Source organism: Dermochelys coriacea, chromosome 3 (genome assembly GCF_009764565.3).
Source record: "Dermochelys coriacea isolate rDerCor1 chromosome 3, rDerCor1.pri.v4, whole genome shotgun sequence".
Classification (NCBI taxonomy): Eukaryota; Metazoa; Chordata; order Testudines; family Dermochelyidae; genus Dermochelys; species Dermochelys coriacea.
In genome coordinates, this window is record NC_050070.1 from 105719002 (window position 1) to 105728646 (window position 9645).

A 9645-nucleotide genomic window follows, 5' to 3' on the forward strand; every position below is an offset into this window, starting at 1 on the left:
ACACCCATTGTTTCATGTTCTCTATGTATATAAATCTCCCCACTGTATTTTCCACTGAATGCATCCGATGAAGTGAGCTGTAGCTCATGAAAGCTTATGCTCAAATAAATTTGTTAGTCTCTAAGGTGCCACAAGTATTCCTTTTCTTTTTGCATATGTTTAGGTGCTTTTCTGATCAGGGCTTAGATTAGGGAATGGTATTTGTCAAAATTATTCTTCTTTACTTTAAAAAAATGGTACTCTATTTACTTTTATCTAGTCTTTCACCTGTTTGATTTTTCAAAAATAATTGTCAGTAGGACAGTAAGCTTGTTAGTTAGCTCCCTAAATACCTTAACAATAATATGATCTGGACCAGACAATTTGCATATGTTCACACTGGCCAAGTATGGGAATCCTCCGACTCTGAAGTCAATAGCAAAACTCTTGACTCTAATGGGAGCAGGATTGAGTGGTTAGATAAAGATGTTCAGGGCAGGGATTCCGTGTCTTTGTTCTGTTGTTTGTACAATGCCTGGCACATGGGGCCCTGAATCTTGATTGTGGCCCTTGGGAGCAACTGTAATGCAAATAAATAACATTTCCAAATTATTCTCTGTATTTTTCTTGCGAATGACATATTTTAAAAATAAGCACAGTATCTCGGCCAGCCCTTTAAGAGCCCACATTAATATAATTTTCTTTACTTATAAAACCCAACACTACAATATAAAATAGCAAGTAATTTAAAAAAAAATAACCCTGAAAGGACTAGAACCTAAAATATTGGTATAATAGTATTGTTAAAAAATGTTTTTTCAGTAAAAATTCTATAATGAGTCCTAAACTTCCTGCATTTCAACTGAGAATTGATCCAATGAAGAATGATAATTATGTCTAAACCTCTATAACATTAAAATCCAAAAAGTCATATGTCAGGGCAGATTTTATCAGGTCAGTAAAGAAGTGTAATTTGATGTATGACAAACAAAGCTTATGACAGAAACCACAGAGATGACTTATCCATCAAAGCCAGTGGTAATCAGCTAGGAGTCAAATAAACAGTGTTTCACACCCCTAACCAACATAGCTATGTCAGCAAAAGCATTAGTATAGATACATTTATATCAGCAAAAAAAAAAAAAAGAGTCATTTTGCCAGTCAGCATAGTTTCTTTTGTTCAGGAAACTGCTATAAAACATACCAGCAAAAACACTCTTGCCAGTATGAACTGCATCTCCACTAGAAGGTTTGCTGGTGTAACTATACTAGCAAAACCTTTCTAGTGTAAATAAGGTCTTAGAACATGAGATGACATAAGATTTTGTATAAATTTGGGAGTCGAGATTTTATTAGGTTTCAGAGTAGCAGCCGTGTTAGTCTGTATTTGCAAAAAAGAAAAGGAGTACTTGTGGCACCTTAGAGACTAACAAATTTATTAGAGCATAAGCTTTCGTGAGCTACAGCTCACTTCATCGGATGCATTTGGTGGAAAAAACAGAGGGGAGATTTATATACACACACAGAGAACATGAAACAATGGGTTTATCGTACACACTGTAAGGAGAGTGATCACTTAAGATAAGCCATCACCAGCAGCAGGGGGGGGAAAGGAGGAAAACCTTTCATGGTGACAAGCAAGGTAGGCTAATTCCAGCAGTTAACAAGAATATCTGAGGAACAGTGGGGGGTGGGGTGGGGAGGGGGGGAGTAATAACATGGGGAAATAGTTTTACTTTGTGTAATGACTCATCCATTCCCAGTCTCTATTCAAGCCTAAGTTAATTGTATCCAGTTTGCAAATTAATTCCAATTCAGCAGTCTCTCGTTGGAGTCTGTTTCTGAAGCTTTTTTGTTGAAGGATAGCCACTCTTAGGTCTGTAATCGAGTGACCAGAGAGATTGAAGTGTTCTCCAACTGGTTTTTGAATGTTATAATTCTTGACGTCTGATTTGTGTCCATTCATTCTTTTACGTAGAGACTGTCCAGTTTGGCCAATGTACATGGCAGAGGGGCATTGCTGGCACATGATGGCATATATCACATTGGTAGATGCGCAGGTGAACGAGCCTCTGATAGTGTGGCTGATGTGATTAGGCCCTATGATGGTGTCCCCTGAATAGATATGTGGACAGAGTTGGCAAATTTGTCCACATATCTATTAGGGTGGTGTTTATATGACCATCGCTTATTAGCACCGTAGTGTCCAGGAAGTGGATCTCTTGTTTGGACTGGTCCAGGCTGAGGTTGATGGTGGGATGGAAATAGTTGAAATCCTGGTGGAATTCCTCAAGGACTTCTTTTCCATGGGTCCAGATGATGAAGATGTCATCAATGTAGCGCAAATAGAGTAGGGGCATTAGGGGACGAGAGCTGAGGAAGCGTTGTTCTAAGTCAGCCATAAAAATGTTGGCATACTGTGGGGCCATGCGGGTACCCATCGCAGTGCCGCTGATTTGAAGGTATACATTGTCCCCAAATGTAAAATAGTTATGGGTGAGGACAAAGTCACAAAGTTCAGCCACCAGGTTAGCCGTGACATTATCGGGGATACTGTTCCTGACGGCTTGTAGCCCATCTTTGTGTGGAATGTTGGTGTAGAGGGCTTCTACATCCATAGTGGCTAGGATGGTGTTTTTAGGAAGATCACCAATGGACTGTAGTTTCCTCAGGAAGTCAGTGGTGTCTCGAAAATAGCTGGGAGTACTGGTAACAAAGGGCCTGAGGAGGGAGTCTACATAGCCAGACAATCCTGCTGTCAGGATTCCTGGACACTACGGTGCTAATAAGCGATCGTCACACAAACACCACCCTATATCGGAAACCTACTGACCGCTATTCCTACCTACATGCCTCTAGCTTTCATCCAGATCATACCACTCGATCCATTGTCTACAGCCAAGCGCTACGATATAACCGCATTTGCTCCAACCCCTCAGACAGAGACAAACACCTACAAGATCTCTATCATGCATTCCTACAACTACAATACCCACCTGCTGAAGTGAAGAAACAGATTGACAGAGCCATAAGAGTACCCAGAAGTCACCTACTACAGGACAGGCCCAACAAAGAAAATAACAGAATGCCACTAGCCATCACCTTCAGCCCCCAACTAAAACCTCTCCAACGCATCATCAAGGATCTACAACCTATCCTGAAGGACGACCCATCACTCTCACAGATCTTGGGAGACAGGCCAGTCCTTGCTTACAGACAGCCCCCCAACCTGAAGCAAATACTCACCAGCAACCACACACCACACAACAGAACCACTAACCCAGGAACCTATCCTTGCAACAAAGCCCGTTGCCAACTCTGTCCACATATCTATTCAGGGGACACCATCATAGGGCCTAATCACATCAGCCACATTATCAGAGGCTCGTTCACCTGCGCATCTATCAATGTGATATATGCCATCATGTGCCAGCAATGCCCCTCTGCCATGTACATTGGCCAAACTGGACAGTCTCTTCGTAAAAGAATGAATGGACACAAATCAGACGTCAAGAATTATAACATTCAAAAACCAGTTGGAGAACACTTCAATCTCTCTGGTCACTCGATTACAGACCTAAGAGTGGCTATCCTTCAACAAAAAAGCTTCAAAAACAGACTCCAACGAGAGACTGCTGAATTGGAATTAATTTGCAAACTGGATACAATTAACTTAGGCTTGAATAAAGACTGGGAATGGATGAGTCATTACACAAAGTAAAACTATTTCCCCATGTTATTTCTCCTCCCCACCCCACCCCACCCCACCCCCCACTGTTCCTCAGATATTCTTAAAAAGAAAAGGAGTACTTGTGGCACATTAGAGACTAACAAATTTATTAGAGCATAAGCTTTCATGAGCTACAGCTCACTTCATCGGAATGCATCCGATGAAGTGAGCTGTAGCTCACGAAAGCTTATGCTCTAATAAATTTGTTAGTCTCTAAGGTGCCACAAGTACTCCTTTTCTTTTTGCGAATACAGACTAACACGGCTGCTACTCTGAAACCTATCAGATATTCTTGTTAACTGCTGGAATTAGCCTATCTTGCTTGTCACCATGAAAGGTTTTCCTCCTTTCCCCCCCCTGCTGCTGGTGATGGCTTATCTTAAGTGATCACTCTCCTTACAGGTTTCAGAGTAGCAGCCGTGTTAGTCTGTATTCGCAAAAAGAAAAGCAGTACTTGTGGCACCTTAGAGACTTTATTAGAGCATAAGCTTTCGTGAGCTACAGCTCACTTATGATAAACCCATTGTTTCATGTTCTGTGTGTGTGTGTATATAAATCTCCCCTCTGTTTTTTCCACCAAATGCATCCGATGAAGTGAGCTGTAGCTCACGAAAGCTTATGCTCTAATAAATTTGTTAGTCTCTATAGGTGCCACAAGTACTCCTTTTCTTTTTTGAGATTTTATTACAAAGTCTTCTCTCATAAAGCAGCAAAAAGGAACATGCAAAAGTGGAGTCCAATCTGGTCCAACTAAACAAAAATCAGGAATTTACAGATATGGAAATCAGGAAGACTGGGTGGTTTTGAAAGATGTACCCGAGGGACTTATGTAGTCTTACCTCAAGGAATTTTGGATCGGGTCTCAAACAAGCAAAGGCAATTAACTAAACAAGAATAGTCACTTAGGTCATAAAAATGAAATATATCATATTGTTCTAGACTAAAATCTACATCAGTAGCTCCCAGTGGAAAACTTGGAATACCCTTTGTAATTGGGCTTGGCAGAATTTGATTTTTATTGATTTATAATTTTGACAGATAATCCAATCAGTAATTTAACTTTTTTATTTTTGATCAGTTTAAATTTTCAGTTTCAGGAAACTATCAGGGATCAAACAATAATTGTTTAATGATAGTAGATATTGAGATCCAAAGAGATAAAGCTTTATGACTGAAAAAACCAAACAAGTTGTCAACATCACATGTCAAAATATACGAAGTAAACATCTTTACATCAAATAAATTCTCAAGCAGCATTTTTCTTACTTTGCTTATCTGTAAATTTCTATTATTGATGGCAATATTTTTTCATGGGTTAATGAGAGTGTGGTGAAATTAATGTTTACCATCATTCATTGAATAATCTAATCCTTCCAACCCTACTTATAAACAATAAAGGAGAAGGAATTATTTTATGAGAATGTGCCAATAGAATTGTGTGTTAAGTTGAACTACCCCATTAGCTCAATGCAGAGTTGCTACACCACACAATCATCAGGACTCCCTGCTGGATCAGGCAATTTCAATGCGGGGGACTCAGAACCCCTGGCAAGGCACAGCAAATACTCAGTTTATGCCTCCTAAGCCTCTTGGCTGGGGCAAACAATAGCAGTTGGGGCTCTAACCCTCTGGGCAGGGCAAAGCAAACAACCCATCTGTGGCTGTAGCCCCCAGGAACCACACAGAGGTGGAAGCAGGAAGAAATAGGGAAACCAAGGCCCATTCTTCTCCACTGGGTTCCAACCCATGGCCCTATGAAGCCAGGAAATTCCCAGTTAAAGGTTCAGGCCCTGGCTTCCAATACATTCCCTGGGTCACTTCCTAGCACAACGCTCATCTCAAGCATCCCCCCAGCTAGCAGCAGCATAGCATGTCAGTCAGTCAGTCTCCACAGTTGGCTGGTGCTCTGCAGTATAGTCCAGGTCCATAGCTCAGAAATTCACATGCACAACTGCAAGAGCATGCATCCCCAGCCCATGCCCATGCCCATGCCCATATCCTCCTTCTCAACCAGCCCAGACTGAATTGGGCTACCTCCTTTTTATCTGTCCCTTCCACCTGGAGCATGCACAGCAGGGAAGAGGGGGGTGAGGTTTCCCAGGCCCACAGTGATCTGTCAGGCCTGTTGGCCCAGGGTGGGGTTAGTACACCCCATCACATCAACTCCCAAGCCTTGACACCAAACAAAGGGTTAGGCCAAATACTCAAAACAGTATTTAAGTACAGAACAAAGGTCAAAGAAAGACTGCCAGTCATTTTATGTTCAATAGGGATGCAGCTAAACCATTTAAGATTATGTAGCCTATCAGCAATATGACAACTATGGGTACTGTGATGTTATGGCATTTGGAAAACTAGCTAAAGAGCCCAACACTGGTTCAAGTTTGCCAGGTCTTGAAGTAGCTGAAACACTGTACCGGTGTTTTTTCCAGTAATGAGGTTGTAAGTGAAAACATCAGAGACAGAAGCTGCATTTTCTGTCTTTACTATTTCTGTCTTTCCCCTTTGTGTATATGTGTTTTGTCATCTTATGAAATGGGATCAGACTTTAACAGCTCCAGCCATCTCAAGTAACTTCTTCTCTTTTCCCCAAAAACAGTTATTACCATCTTTGATACCATCTAAAATTCTGTCAATCAAGGGGTGTATTCCTTTGAAAAACTCTCTCCAGAGAAAGTAAAGGGAACAATGGATGTTGTTAAAATGAAAGCCTTATTTAATACTTTTAATTTCAAATGCTTTAACTTTTTCCTTCTTTTCTGTATCTCTGATAAAAGGATCATCATAGTAGCTGAGCGCCTCACAATCTTTAACATACTTAGCCTCACAATGCGTCTGAGAGGTAGGGAAATACTATTATCCCCATTTAACAGATGGAGAACCTAAATCCAGAGAGATTAAGTGACTTGTCCAGGCTCACACAGGAAGTCTGTGGTGGAACAGGGAACTGAACCCAGCAGCCTAACCCCACCTTCCTCTCTGATCTCGCTTGATATATGATGCTAGCCAACCCACATCAGTTCTGAGCCAACTGTTGAATTAAAAAACACTAGCAGGTCACAGTGGGGGCTCTAGTTCAAAGAAGATGAATCCAAAGTGCCCCACTTCCCCTGCTGGTGCAAGTTCGCTCCTTGGACTAGAGATCCCTACTTACCATTCTTGCAATCAACCTGGCAGCTAAGGATTAAATGCTTTATAGTTGGGCAATAAACCTATCGAAGTGGGGTTGTGTTAAGTAGCATGGGGCATCATCAAGCTATTTACACATTTTAGTGTTTGTGAGCATGAGGAAATCTTTCAATGTTGCTTAGGAGTTTTTCCTGGAAAACTAGAATCTTAATTTTAGATAGAACTTGTCTGCCACCTACTGATCATTTCTGAAAACATTTTTTTTTTGGTTGATTGGTTGTTTTGCTTGTTTTTACTGTTGAAACACTGCTGAATCTGTTTTAGATATTTCTACATAAAATGCAGTTGTCAATTGTTATGCTTCATGCTGAAAATGACCAATTAAGCACACATTTTTGTTGACTTTTACATAGCTAAAGAACCAGTTCTTGATTTACATATCTTTTCAGAGATCGGGGAGGGAAAAGCAGTAGTGTTTGTTTACTAGTTTTGTTTGTATCTCCTCTTTCTGTTTAAAAGTACCTTTTGCTTTAGTTGTTGATGTTGAGTAATATGTGTCTCTTCAAAACTTTCTGCATCAGCTGCTTTTGCTTGCCAAGTTATTTTGCTTGTTGCTGTACTACAGCCATTGGATCATGCTGCCTAGGTCTGCACACAAGTCTTTTCCATTTCACAGGAAAATGGGACTCAGGTACTCCTGTGACGCCAAGTAGACTTTGTGGAAACCATTTTGCATGATCTGGGGCTTAGACTGTGGTCAGGATGGAGACAGGGAGAGACGTGGGCAGGCTAGGGGAGTCTGAACAGTGGCACGATCCAAAACCTATTGAAGTCAATGAATCTTTTCAGAGACTTCAATTATTTTACATCAAGCCTATTGTTTTCTCTCAAGACCCAGAAAAATTAGGAACAATGATCATATATTCCCAGACTTTGTTATCTTTTTCACAGGGCCTTTTTCCTCTGTGTTCAGTGGTTACTGTGACCAAAGGAACACCCTGCTAGCCATACTACTAGGGAACCAGGGTCATTGAGAGTCAGAGCCAATATGAAGGCACAGGGGCTTTGCACGAGATAACTTTGGCCTCCTACATGATCCTGGGATCTGTCCAGTTTGGAGGCAAGTCTCTTAACCTTTTGTGTATGCATGGGCGGAACCCATGGGATGATGTGGGTGATCTCGACAAGGACCTTCAGAACTCCTCTCACAGGTTTTTCTGTGGGAGAAAAACATTTGAGCCTATGTTATAATGAGTGAGGTTCTTTTTCAGGATTTTCTTGTACCCCTCTATCTATCTCTTGATCTCGTGCCTATTAAATGTTCTCTTTGCAAGATTTTCCTTGAAATTTTGGCCGTTCTCTAGGTGTGATGTTTTGGGGATCACTCAGACCAATAAACAGTTCTGTTGCTGCCTGCCTGTAACCTGGGGTGCCTTAATGCTGAGCTGCTATGGCTCAGAGCCCTGACACCAGTAGCCTGCCCACAAGCACAAGGTCTCATCCTGGCTTCCACTAGCCTATTTACACTTTGAAGGGTGACACCAACATCTCTTGTGGTCTCAAGTCTCCCCAAATCCATCCACCCTGAGTTCTTAACTACTAGATACTTGGATTTTCCTCATCTGGTTTGTCACCCTCAAAGGCATAAAACTAGTCCTGCAAACATCAATCTGCTTTGCCACTCATGCTCCACACAGTGTGCACTACAGAGACCTACTTGGCATAAAAATAAACTAAAAATTTATTTAATAGACAAACACTGATTCAAAGATGAAATAGTAAGGGAATGCAAACACATACAAGTTACACAGAAAATAAACATAAGATACAATCTCAGGCTTTAAACTTTCAAATTAGATAAAAATCCCTTTTCTAACACAAGTTACCTATTGCCTTTGAACAGTTTCCCAGACTACCCCCTAACTGTAGTGGGGAATCCTGCATTTCATAGAGAGCTTCCCGCCTAGATACTGTCCCTCAGTTTCTGAATAGATTTCACTTCAAACCCCATCTCTTTTTAAAGAATTTGTCATTTTTTTCTCTCTCTCTCAGACTATGATATTTCATAGTTATTCAGAACAGGAGAAATTCCCTCTTGACTTGATAGCCAGTATATCTCAATGTCTTGTCTTCTCATTCTGTAATGGTCCATCATTTGTCTTTTCCTGGGTTGTACAATGCTAGGTTCTTGGAGCTAATCTTGTTTGGTTGAGGAAGAAGCCCCTCCCTGCCTGCCTGTCCACCACCCTGCTGAGAGATGGAGCTAAATCAGTGGTTCTCAAAGTTTTGTAATGGTGACCCCTTTCACATAGCAAGCCTCTGAATGCGACCCCTCCTTATAAATTAAAAACACTTGTTTATATATTTAACACCATTATAAATGCTGAGGGCAAAGTGGGGTTTGGGGTGGAGACTGATAGCTTGCAACCCCCCATGCAATAACCTCGCGACCACTGTTCCCACTAAGCTGTATGCGTGTGCGCACGCGCACACAGATCCTAAACCCCGCGCACACAGCGAAACACTGCACACACATAAAAATTTGCACAGAAGCACAAAACTTTGCACAGAAGACATTTTTTGCGCACACGGCCTGTCAAAAATTAGAGGGAACATTGCTCACGACCCCCTGAGGGGTTCTGACCCCCAGTTTGAGAACCCCTGAGCTAAATGATAGATTCATAGAAATGTAGGACCTTGATAGATCATCTAGTCCAATCCCCTACATTGAGGGAGGACTAAGTATTATCTAGATCATCCCCTTAAAAGCCTCCAATGATGGAGATTCCGCAACCTCCCTAGGTAAT

General features: G+C 41.4%; 1 long non-coding RNA gene across 1 annotated transcript; it reads right to left on the reverse strand.

The window, feature by feature from the left end:
• Window positions 1-254: 254 nt before the first annotated feature.
• Window positions 255-9428, reverse strand: LOC122459363. The gene is made up of 2 exons (XR_006279995.1): window positions 7361-9428; window positions 255-559 (listed from the first exon to the last, which is right to left on the reverse strand). It is a non-coding gene; the product is annotated as an uncharacterized LOC122459363 (long non-coding RNA).
• Window positions 9429-9645: the final 217 nt, after the last annotated feature.